The 17,608-nt window shown below is 46.1% G+C and overlaps 6 non-coding genes across 6 annotated transcripts; all 6 read left to right on the top strand.

Annotated features, from left to right (window-relative positions):
* The first annotated feature begins 1,274 nt into the window (after positions 1-1,274).
* Positions 1,275-1,345, top strand: trnag-ccc (transfer RNA glycine (anticodon CCC)). The gene has a single exon. It is a non-coding gene; the product is annotated as a tRNA-Gly (tRNA).
* An 8,527-nt stretch (positions 1,346-9,872) lies between these two features.
* trnad-guc (transfer RNA aspartic acid (anticodon GUC)) lies at positions 9,873-9,942 on the top strand. The gene has a single exon. It is a non-coding gene; the product is annotated as a tRNA-Asp (tRNA).
* A 954-nt stretch (positions 9,943-10,896) lies between these two features.
* Positions 10,897-10,968, top strand: trnae-uuc (transfer RNA glutamic acid (anticodon UUC)). Its single transcript has one exon. It is a non-coding gene; the product is annotated as a tRNA-Glu (tRNA).
* A 1,036-nt stretch (positions 10,969-12,004) lies between these two features.
* Positions 12,005-12,075, top strand: trnag-gcc (transfer RNA glycine (anticodon GCC)). The gene has a single exon. It is a non-coding gene; the product is annotated as a tRNA-Gly (tRNA).
* Positions 12,076-16,271: 4,196 nt separating this feature from the next.
* On the top strand, positions 16,272-16,342 carry trnag-gcc (transfer RNA glycine (anticodon GCC)). Its single transcript has one exon. It is a non-coding gene; the product is annotated as a tRNA-Gly (tRNA).
* Positions 16,343-17,296: 954 nt separating this feature from the next.
* trnae-uuc (transfer RNA glutamic acid (anticodon UUC)) lies at positions 17,297-17,368 on the top strand. Its single transcript has one exon. It is a non-coding gene; the product is annotated as a tRNA-Glu (tRNA).
* The last annotated feature ends 240 nt before the right edge of the window (positions 17,369-17,608 follow it).

The following is a 17,608-nucleotide window of genomic DNA, read 5'->3' as shown; positions in this document are numbered from 1 at the left end:
CATCTTGTATGAAAAGTTTGCCTGGCGCGAAAGTGACCTTAATTTCAAAGCAGCAAGGAGGAAAGACTGCATTGTTCTGCTTGCTGGCAGGATGTTTTCCATAGTTTCCTTGGTGGTCAAGTGGTTAGGATTCGGTGCTTTCAACGCCGCGGCCCGGGTTCGATACCCGGTCAGGGAACCAGTGCTTTTTCTGGCTGTTTGAAATGCCAGCAATCAAAGCACCCGCGCCAAACAATGCTTGCACCTCATCAAACTTTCAACTTTCCACGCTGCTGTTGCCTCAACAGTCAGCAGCGCAACATTCACTTCCTTGCCTTCTGTAAAATGCCTGCTGTTTCAAAGTCAGCAGGAAATGACATTGGGAACAAGACACCTTAAATGCCCACATTTATGTGTACCTCACAGTGTCAGAACAGTCACGGTGATTATCGGCATTCCATGTATTATTTTGCCGACTGCATCTCCCTAACAAACTTAGCTGATCACAGCACGGCTGTCAGTCAACTCATTGCCAGTGTGAAGAATGCAACATTAGCTACGTGTTCAAGACTCGAATGACAGAGTACCTTGGCCGTCAGAACTTATCCTGATATTCATGAGGCCTTAACATTCGCTGCATAAGACAATTCTACCTCTTGTTACCATCCCTCCTGCCATTGGAAAGCGGTTGTCTTTATTTCCTCTATCAAAAGCCATTGTAATTTTGCAAGCCTTTATTAAATTTCCTCTTAGCCTCCAGAGGAAAGCAATTCCAGCTTGTCCACCCCATCAACATAACTGAAATCGCTTGTCCCTCGGGCCACACTGTAAGACGTCAAACGAGTTCTGTATGTCGGGGAGTCAAGGGTTATGGGTAGCGGGCGGAAAAGTTGCGTTGTGTCGAAGATCTCATCAGCCACGAACTTATTAAATGGCGGGGCTCGAGGAGCTGAATGGCCCAATCCTGCTCCTATTTATTCTTTTGGGGAACGTTAGTTTCTTAATTATGTAATTTTTGAGAAGCTAAACAACGTTGGAAGGAAACTCCCACGGCACCTAGAAAAGTGCAAAATCTTAGCTCAACCGTGAGCTCATGCACCTGAGAGGTTATCCCTGTGATTCTCTATCCACGGATCTTCCAGGACCTTCGAAGTGTTTCCAGCATTTAGTCAACAATTCCAGATGCAGTATCTGCTGCATTTAGCTTTTTATGTTAACGCCGTGTCCCCGCTTGTATTAACAAAAGCCAAAAATAAATTGTAGCTAACAGAAAATGGAATTTGTTATTTCGGCGTGCATTGGTGGTTCAGGGGTAGAATTCTCGCTTCCCACGCGCGTAACCCGGGTTCGATTCCCGGCCAATGCAGGTTAACATTTTAAACAATTCATTTCATAGCAAACACATCACTTGAGCATAAATAATATATTAGCTGTATCTGTGCAACTGGATCAAGGGAATGAATGTTCTGCTCCTGTTCCTGTGCAACAGTTTTCAGGGGCTGAATGACATCCTGTTTCTGTGTAACAGGCTCGATTCTTACTCTGACAGACATTACAATGCTCACTTCCTCGTTAGTATAGTTGTGAGTATCCCCACCTGTCACGCGGGAGACCGGGGTGAAATTCCCCGACGGGGAGGAATTTTAACATCCCCAATTTTAAACCTTTGGGCAGCACCTTAACGTGCTCCTTGGAAAAGATCAACAGCGAAAAATTGAACCTAAAATAATTTTAAACGGTGAGGAACTGTATAAAAAGCTCCTGCATCAATTCATCATTAGCATAGTGTTCTCCTTCTGTTTGTCTTTTGTGCGGGGCACTGCGGAACGAGAGAGGACAGGGAAATGCAGATAACAGCGGGAGAAAGCACGTCTGATCTTTCAAGGGGACAGCACTGGCACGATTGGCCGAATGGCCTCATACTGTACTGCAAGCTTCCATGAATCATATGGATATCTGAGACATACCCACACAAAGTGAGCACACATCTGTGTTCGTGTATGTGTTTGAGCCTTTGTCTCAAGCAGTGCATTAATATTTCCTCTGTGTTTTCCTTGATATTTTGGTGCTGATTATTCAATATCCCGACGGCTTTTCTCTGACTATGTATCACTGAGAAAAGCACAGAAGCAAATAGATTTCAGGTGGACGCCTACCCGCAATTGATGCTGTGGTTTCTTGAACATGTCGTTTGTGATCTCGCCTAAAAAATGACATCTGGTACGAAAGGTTTGCCTGGCGCGAAAGTGACCTGAATTTCAAAGCAGCAAGGAGGAAAGACTGCATTGTTCTGCTTGCTGGCAGGATGCTTTTCACAGCTTCCCTGGTGGTCTAGTGGTTAGGATTCGGCGCTTTTACCGCCGCGGCCCGGGTTCGCATTCCCGGTCAGAGAACCAGTGCTTTTTCTGGCTGTTTGAAATGCCAGCAATCAAAGCACCCGCGCGAAACAATGCTTGCACCTCATCAACCTTTCAACTTTCCACGCTGCTGTTGCCTCAACAGTCAGCAGCGCAACATTCGGCACCGAGGTGCAACATTCACTTCCTTGCCTTCTGTAAAATGCCTGCTGTTTCAAAGTCAGCAGGAAATGACATTGGGAACAAGACACCTTAAATGCCCACATTTATGTGTACAGAACAGTCACGGTTATTATCCGCCTTCCATGTATTATTTTGCCAACTGCATCTCCCTAACAAACTTAGCTGATCACAGCACGGCTATCCGTCAACTCATTGCCAGTGTGAAGAATGCCACATTAGCTACATGTGCAAGACTCGAATGACAGAGTACCTGGGCCGTGATAATTTATCCTGATATTCATGAGGCCTTAACATTCGCTGCATAAGACAATTCTACCTCTGGTTACCATCCCTCCTGCCATTGGAAAGCGGTTGTCTTTATTTCCTTCATCAAAAGCCACTGAAATTTTGCAAGCCTTTATTAAATTTCCTCTTAGCCTCCAGAGGAAAGCAATTCCAGCTTGTCCACACCATCAACATAACTGAAGTCGCTTGTCCCTCGGGCCACACTGTAAGACGTCAAACGAGTTCTGTATGTCGGGGAGTCAAGGGTTATGGGGAGCGGGCGGAAATGTTGCGTTGTGTCGAAGATCTCATCAGCCACGAACTTATTCAATGTCGGGGCTAGAGGGACCGAATGGCCCAATCCTGCTCCTATTTATTCTTTTGGAGAAGGTTAGTTTCTTAATTATGTAATTTTTGAGTCGCTAAAAAACGTTGGAAGGAAACTCCCACGGCACCTAGAAAAGTGCAAAATCTTAGCTCTGCCGTGAGCTCATGCATCTGAGAGGTTAACCTTTGATTCTCTGTCCACAGATCTTCCAGGACCTTCGAAGTGTTTCCAGCATTTAGTCAACAATTCCAGATGCAGTATCTGCTGCATTTTGCTTTTCATGTTAACGCAGTGTCCCCGCTTGTATTAACAAAAGCCAAAAATAAATTGTAGTTCCCAGAAAATGGAATTTGCTTATTCGGCGAGCATTGGTGGTTCAGCGGTCGAATTCTCGCCTGCCACGCGGGGGACCCGGTTTCGATTCCCTGCCAATGCAGGATAACATTTTAAACAATTCATTTCATAGCAAACACATCACTTGAGCATAAATAATATATTAGCTGTATCTTGGCAACTGGATCAAGGGTATGAATGTTCTGCTCCTGTTCCTGTGCAACAGCTTTCAGGTGCTGAATGGCATCCTGTTTCTGTGTAACAGGCTCGATTCTTACTCTGACAGACATTACATTGCTCACTTCCTCGTTAGTATAGTTGTGAGTATCCCCACCTGTCACGCGGGAGACCGGGGTGAAATTCCCCGACGGGGATGAATTTTAACATCCCCAATTTTAAACGTTTTGGCAGCACATTAAAGCTCTCCTTGGAAAAGATCAACAGCGAAAGATTGAACCTAAAACAATTTTAAACGGTGAGGAACTGCATAAAAACCTCCTGCATCAATTCCTCGTTAGCATAGTGTTCTCCTTCTGTTTGTCTTTTGTGCGGGGCACTGCGGAACGAGAGAGGACAGGGAAATGCAGATAACAGCGGGAGAAAGCACGTCTGATCTTTCAAGTGGACAGCACTGGCACGATTGGCCGAATGGCCTCACACTGTACTGCACGCCTCCATGAATCATATGGATATCTGAGACATACTCACACAAAGTGAGCACACATCTGTGTTCGTGCATATGTTTGAGTCTTTGTCTCAAGCAGTGCATTACTGTTTCCTCTGTATTGTCCTTGATATTTTGGTGCTGATTATTCAATATCCCGACGGCTTTTCTCTGACTGTGTATCTCTGAGAAAAGCACAGAAGCAAATAGATTTCAGGTGGACGCCTACACGCACTTGATGCTGTGGTTTCCTGAACATGTCCTTTGTGATCTCGCCTAAAAAATGTCATCTTGTACGAAAAGTTTGCCTGGCGTGAAAGTGACCTGAAATTCAAAGCAGCAAGGAGGAAAGACTGCCTTTTTCTGCTTGCTGGCAGGCTGCTTCTCACACCTTCCCTGGTGGTCTCGTGGATAGGATTCGGCGCTTTCACCGCCGCGGCCCGGGTTCGATTCCCGGTCAGAGAACCATTGTGTTTTCTGGCTGTTTGAAATGCCAGCAATCAAAGCACCCGCGCGAAACAATGCTTGCACCTCATCAACCTTTCAATTTTCCACACCGCTGCTGTTGCCTCAACAGTCAGCAGCGCATCATTCGGTACCGAGGTGCAACATTCGCTTCCTTGCCTCACAGTGTCAGAACAGTCACGGTTATTATCCGTCTTCCATGTATTATTTTGCCGACTGCATCTCCCTAACAAACTTAGCTGATCACAGCACGGCTATCAGTCAACTCATTGCCAGTGTGAAAAATGCCACGTTAGCAACGTGTGCAAGACTCGAATGACAAAGTAACTGGGCCGTGATAACTTATCCTGATATTCATGAGGCCTTAACATTCGCTGCATAAGACAATTCTACCTCTGGTTACCATCCCTCCTGCCATTGGAAAGCGTTTGTCTTTATTTCCTCTATCAAAACCCATTGTAATTTTGCAAGCCTCTATTAAATTTCCTCTTAGCCTCCAGAGGAAAGCAATCCCAGCTTCTCCACACTATCCCTCGGGCCACACTGTAAGACGTCAAACGGGTTCTGTATGTCTGATAGACATATATTTCAGCTACAGGGGAGTCAAAGGTTATGGGGAACGGGCGGCAAAGTTGCGTTGTGTCGAAGATCTCATCAGCCACGAACTTTTTAAATGGCGGGCTCGAGGGGCCGAATGGCCCAATCCTGTTCCTATTTTTTCTTTTGGGGAAGGTTAGTTTCTTAATTATGTAATTTTTGAGCAGCTAAACAACGTTGGAAGGAAACTCCCACGGGACGTAGAAAAGTGCAAAATCTTAGCTCTACCGAGAGCTCATGCACCTGAGAGGTTAACCCTGTGTTTCTCTGTCCACAGATCTTCCAGGACCTTCGAAGTGTTTCCAGCATTTAATCAACAATTCCAGATGCAGTATCTGCTGCATATTGCTTTTTATGTTAACGCAGTGTCCCCGCTTGTATTAACAAAAGTCAAAAATAAATTGTAGCTACCAGAAAATAGAATCGATTAAGTCGGCGTGCATTGGTGATTCAGGGGTAGAATTCTCGCCTGCCACGCGGGCGACCCGGGTTCGATTCCCGGCCAATGCAGGCTAATTTTTTTAACAATTCATTTCAAAGCAAACACATCACATGAGCATAAATAATTTATTAGCTGTACCTGTGCAAGTGGATCAAGGGTATGAATGTTCTGCTCCTGTTCCTGTGCAACAGCTTTGAGTGGCTGAATGGCATCCTGTTCCTGTGTAACAGGCTCGATTCTTACTCTGACAGACATTGCATTGCTCACTTCCTCGTTAGTCTCGTTGTGAGTATCCCCGCCTGTCACGCGGGAGACCGGGGTGAAAATCCCCGACGGGAAGGAATTTTAACATCCCCAATTTTAAACGTTTTGGCAGCACCTTAAAGCGCTCCTTGGAAAAGATCAAAAGCGAAAGATTGAACCAGAACAATTTTAAACGGTGAGGAACTGCATAAAAACCTCCTGCATCAATTCCTCGTTAGCATAGTGTTCTCCTTCTGTTTGTCTTTTGTGCGGGGCACTGCGGAACGAGAGAGGACAGGGAAATGCAGATAACAGCGGGAGAAAGCACGTCTGATCTTTCAAGTGGACAGCACTGGCACGATTGGCCGAATGGCCTCACACTGTACTGCACGCCTCCATGAATCATATGGATATCTGAGACATACTCACACAAAGTGAGCACACATCTGTGTTCGTGCATATGTTTGAGTCTTTGTCTCAAGCAGTGCATTACTGTTTCCTCTGTACTGTCCTTGATATTTTGGTGCTGATTATTCAATATCCCGGCGGCTTTTCTCTGACTGTGTATCTCTGAGAGAAGCACAGAAGCAAATAGATTTCAGGTGGACGCCTACACGCACTTGATGCTGTTGTTTCCTGAACATGTCCTTTGTGATCTCGCCTAAAAGATGTCATCTTGTACGAAAAGTTTGCCTGGCGTGAAAGTGACCTAAATTTCAAAGCAGCAAGGAGGAAAGACTGCCTTCTTCTGCTTGCTGGCAGGCCGCTTCTCACAGCTTCCCTGGTGGTCTAGTGGATAGGATTCGGCGCTTTCAACGCCGCGGCCCGGTTCGATTCCCGGTCAGAGAACCAGTGCGTTTTTTGGCTGTTTGAAATGCCAGCAATCAAAGCACCCGCGCGAAACAATGCTTGCACCTCATCAACCTTTCAATTTTCCACACCGCTGCTGTTGCCTCAACAGTCAGCAGCGCATCATTCGGTACCGAGGTGCAACATTCGCTTCCTTGCCTCACAGTGTCAGAACAGTCACGGTTATTATCCGTCTTCCATGTATTATTTTGCCGACTGCATCTCCCTAACAAACTTAGCTGATCACAGCACGGCTATCAGTCAACTCATTGCCAGTGTGAAAAATGCCACATTAGCAACGTGTGCAAGACTCGAATGACAGAGTAACTGGGCCGTGATAACTTATCCTGATATTCATGAGGCCTTAACATTCGCTGCATAAGACAATTCTACCTCTGGTTACCATCCCTCCTGCCATTGGAAAGCGTTTGTCTTTATTTCCTCTATCAAAACCCATTGTAATTTTGCAAGCCTCTATTAAATTTCCTCTTAGCCTCCAGAGGAAAGCAATCCCAGCTTCTCCACACTATCCCTCGGGCCACACTGTAAGACGTCAAACGGGTTCTGTATGTCTGATAGACATATATTTCAGCTACAGGGGAGTCAAAGGTTATGGGGAACGGGTGGCAAAGTTGCGTTGTGTCGAAGATCTCATCAGCCACGAACTTTTTAAATGGCGGGCTCGAGGGGCCGAATGGCCCAATTCTGCTCCTATTTTTTCTTTTGGGGAAGGTTAGTTTCTTAATTATGTAATTTTTGAGCAGCTAAACAACGTTGGAAGGAAACTCCCACGGGACGTAGAAAAGTGCAAAATCTTAGCTCTACCGAGAGCTCATGCACCTGAGAGGTTAACCCTGTGTTTCTCTGTCCACAGATCTTCCAGGACCTTCGAAGTGTTTCCAGCATTTAATCAACAATTCCAGATGCAGTATCTGCTGCATATTGCTTTTTATGTTAACGCAGTGTCCCCGCTTGTATTAAAAAAAGTCAAAAATAAATTGTAGCTACCAGAAAATAGAATCGATTAAGTCGGCGTGCATTGGCGGTTCAGGGGTAGAATTCTCGCCTGCCACGCGGGAGACCCGGGTTCGATTCCCGGCCCATGCAGGCTAATTTTTTTAACAATTCATTTCATAGCAAACACATCACATGAGCATAAATAATTTATTAGCTGTACCTGTGCAAGTGGATCAAGGGTTTGAATGTTCTGCTCCTGTTCCTGTGCAACAGCTTTGAGGGGCTGAATGGCATCCTGTTCCTGTGTAACAGGCTCGATTCTTACTCTGACAGACATTGCATTGCTCACTTCCTCGTTAGTCTCGTTGTGAGTATCCCCGCCTGTCACGCGGGAGACCGGGGTGAAATTCCCCGACGGGAAGGAATTTTAACATCCCCAATTTTAAACGTTTTGCCAGCACCTTAAAGCGCTCCTTGGAAAAGATCAAAAGCGAAAGATTGAACCTAAATCAATTTTAAACGGTGAGGAACTGCATAAAAACCTCCTGCATCAATTCCTCGTTAGCATAGTGTTCTCCTTCTGTTTGTCTTTTGTGCGGGGCACTGCGGAACGAGAGAGGACAGGGAAATGCAGATAACAGCGGGAGAAAGCACGTCTGATCTTTCAAGTGGACAGCACTGGCACGATTGGCCGAATGGCCTCACACTGTACTGCACGCCTCCATGAATCATATGGATATCTGAGACATACTCACACAAAGTGAGCACACATCTGTGTTCGTGCATATGTTTGAGTCTTTGTCTCAAGCAGTGCATTACTGTTTCCTCTGTGTTGTCCTTGATATTTTGGTGCTGATTATTCAATATCCCGGCGGCTTTTCTCTGACTGTGTGTCTCTTTGAGAAGCACAGAAGCAAATAGATTTCAGGTGGACGCCTACACGCACTTGATGCTGTGGTTTCCTGAACATGTCCTTTGTGATCTCGCCTAAAAAATGTCATCTTGTACGAAAAGTTTGCCTGGCGTGAAAGTGACCTGAATTTCAAAGCAGCAAGGAGGAAAGACTGCCTTGTTCTGCTTGCTGGCAGGCCGCTTCTAACAGCTTCCCTGGTGGTCTAGTGGATAGGATTCGGCGCTTTCACCGCCGCGGCCCGGGTTCGATTCCCGGTCAGGGCACCAGTGCGTTTTCTGGATGGTTGAAATGCCAGCAATCAAAGCATGCGCGCGAAACAATGCTTGCACCTCATCAACCTTTCAATTTTCCACACCGCTGCTGTTGCCTCAACAGTCAGCAGCGCATCATTCGGTACCGAGGTGCAGCATTCGCTTCCTTGCCTCGCAGTGTCAGAACAGTCACGGTTATTATCCGTCTTCCATGTATTATTTTGCCGACTGCATCTCCCTAACAAACTTAGCTGATCACAGCACGGCTATCAATCAACTCATTGCCAGTGTGAAAAATGCCACATTAGCAACGTGTGCAAGACTCGAATGACAGAGTAACTGGGCCGTGATAACTTATCCTGATATTCATGAGGCCTTAACATTCGCTGCATAAGACAATTCTACCTCTGGTTACCATCCCTCCTGCCATTGGAAAGCGTTTGTCTTTATTTCCTCTATCAAAACCCATTGTAATTTTGCAAGCCTCTGTTAAATTTCCTCTTAGCCTCCAGAGGAAAGCAATCCCAGCTTCTCCACACTATCCCTCGGGCCACACTGTAGGACGTCAAACGGGTTCTGTATGTCTGATAGACATATATTTCAGCTACAGGGGAGTCAAAGTTATGGGGAACGGGCGGCAAAGTTGCGTTGTGTCGAAGATCTCATCAGCCACGAACTTTTTAAATGGCGGGCTCGAGGGGCCGAATGGCCCAATCCTGCTCCTATTTTTTCTTTTGGGGAAGGTTAGTTTCTTAATTATGTAATTTTTGAGCAGCTAAACAACGTTGGAAGGAAACTCCCACGGGACGTAGAAAAGTGCAAAATCTTAGTTCTACCGAGAGCTCATGCACCTGAGAGGTTAACCCTGTGTTTCTCTGTCCACAGATCTTCCAGGACCTTCGAAGTGTTTCCAGCATTTAATCAACAATTCCAGATGCAGTATCTGCTGCATATTGCTTTTTATGTTAACGCAGTGTCCCCGCTTGTATTAACAAAAGTCAAAAATAAATTGTAGCTACCAGAAAATAGAATCGATTAAGTCGGCGTGCATTGGTGGTTCAGGGGTAGAATTCTCGCCTGTCACGCGGGAGACCGGGTTCGATTCCCGGCCAATGCAGGCTAATTTTTTTAACAATTCATTTCATAGCAAACACATCACATGAGCATAAATAATTTATTAGCTGTACCTGTGCAAGTGGATCAAGGGTATGAATGTTCTGCTCCTGTTCCTGTGCAACAGCTTTGAGGGGCTGAATGGCATCCTGTTCCTGTGTAACAGGCTCGATTCTTACTCTGACAGACAGTGCATTGCTCACTTCCTCGTTAGTCTCGTTGTGAGTATCCCCGCCTGTCACGCGGGAGACCGGGGTGAAATTCCCCGACGGGAAGGAATTTTAACATCCCCAATTTTAAACGTTTTGCCAGCACCTTAAAGCGCTCCTTGGAAAAGATCAAAAGCGAAAGATTGAACCTAAATCAATTTTAAACGGTGAGGAACTGCATAAAAACCTCCTGCATCAATTCCTCGTTAGCATAGTGTTCTCCTTCTGTTTGTCTTTTGTGCGGGGCACTGCGGAACGAGAGAGGACAGGGAAATGCAGATAACAGCGGGAGAAAGCACGTCTGATCTTTCAAGTGGACAGCACTGGCACGATTGGCCGAATGGCCTCACACTGTACTGCACGCCTCCATGAATCATATGGATATCTGAGACATACTCACACAAAGTGAGCACACATCTGTGTTCGTGCATATGTTTGAGTCTTTGTCTCAAGCAGTGCATTACTGTTTCCTCTGTATTGTCCTTGATATTTTGGTGCTGATTATTCAATATCCCGGCGGCTTTTCTCTGACTGTGTATCTCTTAGAGAAGCACAGAAGCAAATTGATTTCAGGTGGACGCCTACACGCACTTGATGCTGTGGTTTCCTGAACATGTCCTTTGTGATCTCGCCTAAAAAATGTCATCTTGTACGAAAAGTTTGCCTGGCGTGAAAGTGACCTGAATTTCAAAGCAGCAAGGAGGAAAGACTGCCTTGTTCTGCTTGCTGGCAGGCCGCTTCTCACAGCTTCCCTGGTGGTCTAGTGGATAGGATTCGGCGCTTTCACCGCCGCGGCCCGGGTTCGATTCCCGGTCAGGGAACCAGTGCGTTTTCTGGATGGTTGAAATGCCAGCAATCAAAGCATCCGCGCGAAACAATGCTTGCACCTCATCAACCTTTCAATTTTCCACACCGCTGCTGTTGCCTCAACAGTCAGCAGCGCATCATTCGGTACCGAGGTGCAGCATTCGCTTCCTTGCCTCGCAGTGTCAGAACAGTCACGGTTATTATCCGTCTTCCATGTATTATTTTGCCGACTGCATCTCCCTAACAAACTTAGCTGATCACAGCACGGCTATCAGTCAACTCATTGCCAGTGTGAAAAATGCCACATTAGCAACGTGTGCAAGACTCGAATGACAGAGTAACTGGGCCGTGATAACTTATCCTGATATTCATGAGGCCTTAACATTCGCTGCATAAGACAATTCTACCTCTGGTTACCATCCCTCCTGCCATTGGAAAGCGTTTGTCTTTATTTCCTCTATCAAAACTCATTGTAATTTTGCAAGCCTCTATTAAATTTCCTCTTAGCCTCCAGAGGAAAGCAATCCCAGCTTCTCCACACTATCCCTCGGGCCACACTGTAAGACGTCAAACGGGTTCTGTATGTCTGATAGACATATATTTCAGCTACAGGGGAGTCAAAGGTTATGGGGAACGGGCGGCAAAGTTGCGTTGTGTCGAAGATCTCATCAGCCACGAACTTTTTAAATGGCGGGCTCGAGGGGCCGAATGGCCCAATCCTGCTCCTATTTTTTCTTTTGGGGAAGGTTAGTTTCTTAATTATGTAATTTTTGAGCAGCTAAATAACGTTGGTAGGAAACTCCCACGGGACGTAGAAAAGTGCAAAATCTTAGCTCTACCGAGAGCTCATGCACCTGAGAGGTTAACCCTGTGTTTCTCTGTCCACAGATCTTCCAGGACCTTCGAAGTGTTTCCAGCATTTAATCAACAATTCCAGATGCAGTATCTGCTGCATATTGCTTTTTATGTTAACGCAGTGTCCCCGCTTGTATTAACAAAAGTCAAAAATAAATTGTAGCTACCAGAAAATAGAATCGATTAAGTCGGCGTGCATTGGTGGTTCAGGGGTAGAATTCTCGCCTGCCACGCGGGAGACCCGGGTTCGATTCCCGGCCAATGCAGGCTAATTTTTTTAACAATTCATTTCATAGCAAACACATCACATGAGCATAAATAATTTATTAGCTGTACCTGTGCAAGTGGATCAAGGGTATGAATGTTCTGCTCCTGTTGCTGTGCAACAGCTTTGAGGGGCTGAATGGCATCCTGTTCCTGTGTAACAGGCTCGATTCTTACTCTGACAGACATTGCATTGCTCACTTCCTCGTTAGTCTCGTTGTGAGTATCCCCGCCTGTCACGCGGGAGACCGGGGTGAAATTCCCCGACGGGAAGGAATTTTAACATCCCCAATTTTAAACGTTTTGCCAGCACCTTAAAGCGCTCCTTGGAAAAGATCAACAGCGAAAGATTGAACCTAAAACAATTTTAAACGGTGAGGAACTGCATAAAAACCTCCTGCATCAATTCCTCGTTAGCATAGTGTTCTCCTTCTGTTTGTCTTTTGTGCGGGGCACTGCGGAACGAGAGAGGACAGGGAAATGCAGATAACAGCGGGAGAAAGCACGTCTGATCTTTCAAGTGGACAGCACTGGCACGATTGGCCGAATGGCCTCACACTGTACTGCACGCCTCCATGAATCATATGGATATCTGAGACATACTCACACAAAGTGAGCACACATCTGTGTTCGTGCATATGTTTGAGTCTTTGTCTCAAGCAGTGCATTACTGTTTCCTCTGTATTGTCCTTGATATTTTGGTGCTGATTATTCAATATCCCGACGGCTTTTCTCTGACTGTGTATCTCTGAGAAAAGCACAGAAGCAAATAGATTTCAGGTGGACGCCTACACGCACTTGATGCTGTGGTTTCCTGAACATGTCCTTTGTGATCTCGCCTAAAAAATGTCATCTTGTACGAAAAGTTTGCCTGGCGTGAAAGTGACCTGAATTTCAAAGCAGCAAGGAGGAAAGACTGCCTTGTTCTGCTTGCTGGCAGGCTGCTTCTCACAGCTTCCCTGGTGGTCTAGTGGATAGGATTCGGCGCTTTCACCGCCGCGGCCCGGGTTAGATTCCCGGTCAGTGGAACCAGTGCGTTTTCTGGCTGTTTGAAATGCCAGCAATCAAAGCACCCGCGCGAAACAATGCTTGCACCTCATCAACCTTTCAATTTTCCACACCGCTGCTGTTGCCTCAACAGTCAGCAGCGCATCATTCGGTACCGAGGTGCAGCATTCGCTTCCTTGCCTCGCAGTGTCAGAACAGTCACGGTTATTATCCGTCTTCCATGTATTATTTTGCCGACTGCATCTCCCTAACAAACTTAGCTGATCACAGCACGGCTATCAGTCAACTCATTGCCAGTGTGAAAAATGCCACATTAGCAACGTGTGCAAGACTCGAATGACAGAGTAACTGGGCCGTGATAACTTATCCTGATATTCATGAGGCCTTAACATTCGCTGCATAAGACAATTCTACCTCTGGTTACCATCCCTCCTGCCATTGGAAAGCGTTTGTCTTTATTTCCTCTATCAAAACTCATTGTAATTTTGCAAGCCTCTATTAAATTTCCTCTTAGCCTCCAGAGGAAAGCAATCCCAGCTTCTCCACACTATCCCTCGGGCCACACTGTAAGACGTCAAACGGGTTCTGTATGTCTGATAGACATATATTTCAGCTACAGGGGAGTCAAAGGTTATGGGGAACGGGCGGCAAAGTTGCGTTGTGTCGAAGATCTCATCAGCCACGAACTTTTTAAATGGCGGGCTCGAGGGGCCGAATGGCCCAATCCTGCTCCTATTTTTTCTTTTGGGGAAGGTTAGTTTCTTAATTATGTAATTTTTGAGCAGCTAAACAACTTTGGAAGGAAACTCCCACGGGACGTAGAAAAGTGCAAAATCTTAGCTCTACCGAGAGCTCATGCACCTGAGAGGTTAACCCTGTGTTTCTCTGTCCACAGATCTTCCAGGACCTTCGAAGTGTTTCCAGCATTTAATCAACAATTCCAGATGCAGTATCTGCTGCATATTGCTTTTTATGTTAACGCAGTGTCCCCGCTTGTATTAACAAAAGTCAAAAATAAATTGTAGCTACCAGAAAATAGAATCGATTAAGTCGGCGTGCATTGGTGGTTAAGGGGTAGAATTCTCGCCTGCCACGCGGGAGACCCGGGTTCGATTCCCGGCCAATGCAGGCTAATTTTTTTAACAATTCATTTCATAGCAAACACATCACATGAGCATAAATAATTTATTAGCTGTACCTGTGCAAGTGGATCAAGGGTATGAATGTTCTGCTCCTGTTGCTGTGCAACAGCTTTGAGGGGCTGAATGGCATCCTGTTCCTGTGTAACAGGCTCGATTCTTACTCTGACAGACATTGCATTGCTCACTTCCTCGTTAGTCTCGTTGTGAGTATCCCCGCCTGTCACGCGGGAGACCGGGGTGAAATTCCCCGACGGGAAGGAATTTTAACATCCCCAATTTTAAACGTTTTGGCAGCACCTTAAAGCGCTCCTTGGAAAAGATCAACAGCGAAAGATTGAACCTAAAACAATTTTAAACGGTGAGGAACTGCATAAAAACCTCCTGCATCAATTCCTCGTTAGCATAGTGTTCTCCTTCTGTTTGTCTTTTGTGCGGGGCACTGCGGAACGAGAGAGGACAGGGAAATGCAGATAACAGCGGGAGAAAGCACGTCTGATCTTTCAAGTGGACAGCACTGGCACGATTGGCCGAATGGCCTCACACTGTACTGCACGCCTCCATGAATCATATGGATATCTGAGACATACTCACACAAAGTGAGCACACATCTGTGTTCGTGCATATGTTTGAGTCTTTGTCTCAAGCAGTGCATTACTGTTTCCTCTGTATTGTCCTTGATATTTTGGTGCTGATTATTCAATATCCCGACGGCTTTTCTCTGACTGTGTATCTCTGAGAAAAGCACAGAAGCAAATAGATTTCAGGTGGACGCCTACACGCACTTGATGCTGTGGTTTCCTGAACATGTCCTTTGTGATCTCGCCTAAAAAATGTCATCTTGTACGAAAAGTTTGCCTGGCGTGAAAGTGACCTGAATTTCAAAGCAGCAAGGAGGAAAGACTGCCTTGTTCTGCTTGCTGGCAGGCCGCTTCTCACAGCTTCCCTGGTGGTCTTGTGGATAGGATTCGGCGCTTTCACCGCCGTGGCCCGGGTTCGATTCCCGGTCAGGGAACCAGTGCGTTTTCTGGCTGTTTGAAATGTCAGCAATCAAAGCACCCGCGCGAAACAATGCTTGCACCTCATCAACCTTTCAATTTTCCACACCGCTGCTGTTGCCTCAACAGTCAGCAGCGCATCATTCGGTACCGAAGTGCAGCATTCGCTTCCTTGCCTCGCAGTGTCAGAACAGTCACGGTTATTATCCGTCTTCCATGTATTATTTTGCCGACTGCATCTCCCTAACAAACCTAGCTGATCACAGCACGGCTATCAGTCAACTCATTGCCAGTGTGAAAAATGCCACATTAGCAACGTGTGCAAGACTCGAATGACAGAGTAACTGGGCCGTGATAACTTATCCTGATATTCATGAGGACTTAACATTCGCTGCATAAGACAATTCTACCTCTGGTTACCATCCCTCCTGCCATTGGAAAGCGTTTGTCTTTATTTCCTCTATCAAAACCCATTGTAATTTTGCAAGCCTCTATTAAATTTCCTCTTAGCCTCCAGAGGAAAGCAATCCCAGCTTCTCCACACTATCCCTCGGGCCACACTGTAAGACGTCAAACGGGTTCTGTATGTCTGATAGACATATATTTCAGCTACAGGGGAGTCAAAGGTTATGGGGAACGGGCGGCAAAGTTGCGTTGTGTCGAAGATCTCATCAGCCACGAACTTTTTAAATGGCGGGCTGGAGGGGCCGAATGGCCCAATCCTGCTCCTATTTTTACATTTGGGGAAGGTTAGTTTCTTAATTATGTAATTTTTGAGCAGCTAAACAACGTTGGAAGGAAACTCCCACGGGACGTAGAAAAGTGCAAAATCTTAGCTCTACCGAGAGCTCATGCACCTGAGAGGTTAACCCTGTGTTTCTCTGTCCACAGATCTTCCAGGACCTTCGAAGTGTTTCCAGCATTTAATCAACAATTCCAGATGCAGTATCTGCTGCATATTGCTTTTTATGTTAACGCAGTGTCCCCGCTTGTATTAACAAAAGTCAAAAATAAATTGTAGCAACCAGAAAATAGAATCGATTAAGTCGGCGTGCATTGGTGGTTCAGGGGTAGAATTCTCGCCTGCCACGCGGGAGACCCGGGTTCGATTCCCGGCCAATGCAGGCCAATTTTTTTAACAATTCATTTCATAGCAAACACATCACATGAGCACAAATAATTTATTAGCTGTACCTGTGCAAGTGGATCAAGGGTATGAATGTTCTGCTCCTGTTCCTGTGCAACAGCTTTGAGGGGCTGAATGGCATCCTGTTCCTGTGTAACAGGCTCGATTCTTACTCTGACAGACATTGCATTGCTCACTTCCTCGTTAGTCTCGTTGTGAGTATCCCCGCCTGTCACGCGGGAGACCGGGGTGAAATTCCCCGACGGGAAGGAATTTTAACATCCCCAATTTTAAACGTTTTGGCAGCACCTTAAAGCGCTCCTTGGAAAAGATCAAAAGCGAAAGATTGAACCTAAAACAATTTTAAACGGTGAGGAACTGCATAAAAACCTCCTGCATCAATTCCTCGTTAGCATACTGTTCTCCTTCTGTTTGTCTTTTGTGCGGGGCACTGCGGAACGAGAGAGGACAGGGAAATGCAGATAACAGCGGGAGAAAGCACGTCTGATCTTTCAAGTGGACAGCACTGGCACGATTGGCCGAATGGCCTCACACTGTACTGCACGCCTCCATGAATCATATGGATATCTGAGACATACTCACACAAAGTGAGCACACATCTGTGTTCGTGCATATGTTTGAATCTTTGTCTCAAGCAGTGCATTAATGTTTCCTTTGTATTGTCCTTGATATTTTGGTGCTGATTATTCAATATCCCGGCGGCTTTTCTCTGACTGTGTATCTCTGAGAGAAGCACAGAAGCAAATAGATTTCAGGTGGACGCCTACACGCACTTGATGCTGTGGTTTCCTGAACATGTCCTTTGTGATCTCGCCTAAAAAATGTCATCTTGTACGAAAAGTTTGCCTGGCGTGAAAGTGACCTGAATTTCAAAGCAGCAAGGAGGAAAGACTGCCTTGTTCTGCTTGCTGGCAGGCCGCTTCTCACAGCTTCCCTGGTGGTCTAGTGGATAGGATTCGGCGCTTTCACCGCCGCGGCCCGGGTTCGATTCCCGGTCAGGGAACCAGAGCGTTTTCTGGCTGTTTGAAATGCCAGCAATCAAAGCACCCGCGCGAAACAATGCTTGCACCTCATCAACCTTTCAATTTTCCACACCGCTGCTGTTGCCTCAACAGTCAGCAGCGCATCATTCGGTACCGAGGTGCAGCATTCGCTTCCTTGCCTCGCAGTGTCAGAACAGTCACGGTTATTATCCGTCTTCCATGTATTATTTTGCCGACTGCAACTCCCTAACAAACTTAGC

This window comes from Somniosus microcephalus, unplaced genomic scaffold (genome assembly GCF_052327205.1).
Source record: "Somniosus microcephalus isolate GS21.2 unplaced genomic scaffold, FLI_Smic_1.0 unresolved_chr8, whole genome shotgun sequence".
In the NCBI taxonomy this organism is placed as follows: Eukaryota; Metazoa; Chordata; class Chondrichthyes; order Squaliformes; family Somniosidae; genus Somniosus; species Somniosus microcephalus.
Note: the sequence above shows the minus strand (reverse complement) of the source record. Positions and strands in the feature narration are given on the sequence as shown.